This window comes from Alexandromys fortis, unplaced genomic scaffold (assembly GCF_014885135.2).
Source record: "Alexandromys fortis isolate MF-2015 unplaced genomic scaffold, M_Fortis_MF-2015_v1.1 scaffold_252, whole genome shotgun sequence".
In the NCBI taxonomy this organism is placed as follows: domain Eukaryota; kingdom Metazoa; phylum Chordata; class Mammalia; order Rodentia; family Cricetidae; genus Alexandromys; species Alexandromys fortis.
In genome coordinates this window covers 722,519-727,877 of record NW_026068127.1, presented here as the reverse complement: position 1 = coordinate 727,877, position 5,359 = coordinate 722,519, and positions in this window count along the sequence as shown.

The following is a 5,359-nucleotide window of genomic DNA, read 5'->3' as shown; positions in this document are numbered from 1 at the left end:
GTCTGCTGGCTGCATTGATTTGTTGAGCCCCTGATCTTTGGTGTAAAACTGGACTAAACAGGAATCCAGTTCCTCATCAGCTGTGACCTTCATTCAGCAAGACGTTTTGCTCACTATAATCCCTGCACTCAGGAGGCTGAGGCAGGAAGATCATGAGTTTGAAGCCAACCTTGGTCACAAAGGGAGACCCTATCTCAAAAACATGAGCCAGGTGTAGTGCTGCCTGCCTGTACTCTACCCACGCCCTTGGGACAAAAGGTCATTCATGGAAATCCTGGTCTGTGCAGCCGGTTCCAGGCCAGCCAGGTTGTAGAGCAAGACCCTGCCTCAACAAAATAAAGCAAAGCAAAGCAGAGAAGGACCACTTAGTTCAGACTCCAAAGGGAAAAATGCAGAAAATTGTATTTGTTGGTCCCTTAGACCAGTCTGACTTGATAAAGTGTGGCTTTGTAGCTCACATGAAACTATTAACTCATGTTGCAATAGTACAGACCAAGCGAAAGGTGTAGCTCACTGGGGAAGTCCGTGCTAGCGTAGATGATGCCCTGGGCTCGATGCTCACCCCCTCCCCGCCAAACAGTAATGCTGACTGGCTGGCTAATGTAGTTAATTGAGTTACCAAAGCCTTAAGCTGGAGGATTGCATCACCGGAGTCTGAGAGTCTTGCAGGACCACCGTGCAGAAAGCAGCCTCTCTGAAGACTGCAGACCAGAGCTTTGCTTTCTATCCTCATGTAGACTCTGGTCTGCCTAGCATCCCAGGACCCCAGAAGATGGCCTGCTTCACTCTCAGAACTGCACATCTTTCAGACACGTTCCAAGTACTTCACTTCTTACAGGACCCATCTGTCCTCCCTGGCCACGGAGACAAGTCCAGGGGAAAGGAATGTAAGTCCCGGCTCAGCCAGTCAGCACACCATACCGTTACCCACATTGTGTGTATGTGTGCGCGCATGCGCATGCCTGTGGTGCACGTGTGTATGGGTACATGTATGTTGAGGCTGGAGGTCATTGCCAGGTGTCTCTCTTTATCACTTTATTTTTTGAGACAGGATCTCTCACTGAACCTGGAGCTCACTGGCTGGCCGGCAACTTACAGGGAGTCTCCCCAGTGCTGGGATTACAGGCTCCCCACCTTCCCCCAGTGTGGGTCCTGGGGACTGAACTCGGCTTTTGTGACAAACACTTTACTGACTGAGTCATTTCCTCAGCCCTGTTACCTGCATTTTACAGGTGAGAAAAACTGACCCGGAGGTTGATTTTTCCCAAGGCTGTAGAAAAAAGCCAGTCAAAGTCAAAGCCAAGGCTACCTACCCAGCTTTAGAATTCACACTCTAAATCTCTTCCTACAGACTCCTCAATTTACCAGGTTATATTCTGATTTTTAAGAATACCTTAAACTGGCTGGAAAGATGGCTCATGGGTAAAGTGTTCATGTATAAACATGAAGACCTGAGTTTAAATGATCAGAACCCATGTGTGTGGTTTGAATAAGAATAGTCCCCATTGTCAGGTGGTGGTGGCCTTTAGTCCAAGCACTAGGGAGGCAGAGGCAAGTGGATCTTTGAATTTAAGGCCAGCCTGGTCAGCTGGGTGGTGGTGGCGCACGCCTTTAATCCCAGCACTTGGAAGGCAGAGGCAGGCGAATCTCTGTGAGTTTGAGGCCAGCCTGGTTTATAAGAGCTAGTTCCAGGACAGGCTTCAAAGCTACAGAGAAACCCTGTCTCGAAAAACAAACAAAGACGAGCCTGGTCTGCAGAGGGCTACACAGAGAAACCCTGTCTTGAAAAGCAGCAATAACAAAAGAATAGCCCCTGGTAGGCTCATATATTTGCTTGGTCATCAGGAAATGACACTGCTTGAGAGGGATTAGGGGGTGTGGCCTTGCTGGAGGAAGTGTGTCATTGGGGTGGGCTTCAAGATTTCAAAAAGCTCAAGCTAGGCCCATGAGTGTCCTTTTTTCGTGCTGCTTCAGATCAGGATGTAGCTCAGCTATTGTTCTAGCACTGTGTCTGCCTATGTACCACCACACTCCCTGTCATGATGACCATGAACTACACCTCTTAACTGTAAGCCAGCCACAGTTAAATGCTTTCCCTTTTTTTTAAAGTTGATTTTATTGAGCTCTACATGTTTCTCTGCTCCCCTTCCTCCTCTCCCCTCCCCTTCAACCCTCTCCCATGGTCCCCATGCTCCCAATTTACTCAGGAGATCTTGTCTTTTACTACTTCCCATGTAGATTAGATCCATGTATGTCTCTCTTAGGGTCCTCATTGTTGTCTAGGTTCTCTGGGATTGTGATTTGTAGGCTGGTTTTCTTTGCTTTATGTTTAAAAACCACTTATGAGGGACCTACGCAAGGCGGTGGCGGACGGACCGGCGACGCAGGTGGCAGGGACCAGTGGGTACTGGCGCTGCAGGCGACACAGGCGGCAGGGACCAGCACGCAACACTGAGAGCAGATCACCCCACGACAATTAAATCAAAGAGGTAGGCCTTTGGTTGGCGGGGTCCCTGGCAAACGGGGAGCCTGATCCTGTTCCTGAAGACCCGTCTGAGGGGTGAGAGGGATCTTGGCCCCTGGCAGGAGCCAGGAAACAGAGTGAGGGCATTTTGTAAGAGGAGCCTCGGGCCAGCAGAGAAACCTGGTCCGGTTTTAAAAGAATGATTAGATAGCATCTATAGGAGGAGATGGACAGGCGCCAAGGCAAAAATTCACCCAATAATCTGAAAAACAACATGAAAACACCAGAACCCAATGATCTTACAACAGAAGGACTTGAACACCCTAACACAGAAGAAGTGGAAAAAATTGACTTTATGAAAGCAATAGAGTCCCTTAAACAATATGTAAAAAACACCCTTATAGAAATGGACGAGAAGTATAACAAAAAGTTTGAAGAAATGAGTAAATACGTACATGATACCCTGGGAAACCAAGAAAAAAACAATCAAACAGGTAATGGAAACAGTTCAAGAATTGAAAACTGAAATGAAGGCAAGGAAGAAAACACAAACTGAGGACCAGCTGGATATGGAAAATCTAGGTCAACGAGCAGAGTCTACAGAAACAAGCATAATCAATAGAATAAAAGAGATAGAAGAAAGAATCACATATTCTGAGGACACCATAGAGAAAATAAATGCACTGATCAAAGAAAACAGCAAAGCCAACAAATTCTCATCACAAAACATTCAGGAAATATGGGACACAATAAAAAGACCAAACCTAAGAATAATAGGAATAGAAGAAGGAGAAGAATCACAGCTCAAAGGCCCAGAAAATATTTTTAACAAAATTATGGAAGAAAACTTTTCCAACATAAAGAAAGATATTCCTTTGAATATTCAAGAAGCATACAGAACACCAAACAGACTGGATCAAAGAAAAACATCCCCTTGCCATATAATAATCAAAACACAAAATATACAGGTTAAAGAAAGAATATTAAGACCTGCAAAGGAAAAAGGCCAAGTAACTTATAAAGGTAAACCGATCAGACTTACACCTGACTTCTCTATGGAAACCATGAAAGCCAGAAGGTCCTGGATAGAGGTACTTCAAAAACTAAAAGACCATGGATGCAAACCCAAACTTCTATATCCAGCCAAGCTATCATTCACTATCAATGGAGAAAACAAGACATTCCAGGATAAGAACAAATTTAAACAATATGTAGCCACAAATCCAGCCCTACAGGAAGTAATAGAAGGAAAATCGCAACCCAAGGAATCCAACATTGCCAACACTGACTACAATAACTCAGGCATCTAGCGAACCTTCACCAGTACAACTCAAAGAAGGGACACACACAAACTCTACTACCGAAAACAGTAAGAATAACCGGAGTAAACAACCACTGGTCACTAATATCACTTAATATTAATGGTCTCAATTCACCTATAAAAAGGCACAGGCTAAGGGATTGGATACGAAAACAGGATCCAACATTCTGCTGTTTGCAAGAAACACATCTCAACCACAAAGACAGGCATCTACTCAGAGTAAAAGGTTGGGAAAAGGTCTTTCAAGCAAATGGTCCTAACAAAAAAGCAGGTGTGGCCATACTAATTTCCAACAAAACTGACTTCAAACTAAAATCAATCAGAAGAGATCGAGATGGACACTTTATACTCATAACAGGAACAATTCATCAGGATGACATCTCAATCCTGAATATCTATGCCCCTAATATAAAAGCACCCACTTATGTAAAAGAAATATTTCTAAAACTCAAGGCAGACATAAAACCACACACACTAATAGTAGGAGACTTCAACACACCTCTCTCTCCAATGGACAGGTCAATCAGACAGAAACCTAATAGAGAATTAAGAGAATTATTGGAGGTAATGAAGCAAATGGACTTAACAGACATCTACAGAACACTCCACCCAAATAGGAAAGAATATACCTTCTTCTCTGCAGCTCATGGAACCTTCTCAAAAATTGACCATATACTCGGAAACAAAGGAAACCTCCACAGATACAAAAGAATATCAGTGTCCACCTGTGTCTTATCAGATCACCACGGATTAAAGTTAGATGGCAACAACTATGCTACCCCCAGAAAGCCGACAAACTCATGGAAACTGAACAGTCAACTACTGAACCACACCTGGGTCAAGGAAGAAATTAAGAAAGAAATTAAAGTCTTCCTTGAATTTAATGAAAATAAAGAGACAACATACTCAAACCTATGGGACACGATGAAAGCAGTGCTAAGAGGAAAGTTCATAGCACTAAGTGCCCACTTAAAGAAAATGGAGAAAGCATACATTGGGGACTTAACAGCACACCTGAAAGCTTTAGAAAAAAAAAGAAGCAGATGTGCCCAGAAGGAGTAGAAGACTGGAAATAACCAAACTGAGGGCAGAAATCAACAAAATAGAAACACAGAAAACAGTCCAAAGAATCAATGAAACAAAAAGTTGATTCTTGGAGAAAATCAACAAGATCGACAAACCCCTATCCAAACGAATTAAACAACAGAGAGAGAACACACAAATAAATAAAATCAGAAATGAAAAGGGGGACATAACCACAAACACAGAGGAAATACAGAGAATCATTAGATCTTACTACAAAAGCCTGTATGCCACAAAACTGGAAAATGCAAAAGAAATGGACAATTTTTTTTAGATAAGTACCATATACCAAAGCTAAACCAAGACCAGGTGAACGATCTAAATAGACCTGTTAGTCGTGAAGAACTAGAAACTGTTGTCAAAAATCTCCCTTCCAAAAAAAGTCCAGGACCAGATAGTTTCACTGCAGAATTCTACCAGAACTTCCAAGAAGAGCTAATACCTATACTCCTTAATGTATTTCACAATATGGAAACAGAAGTCATTGCCAA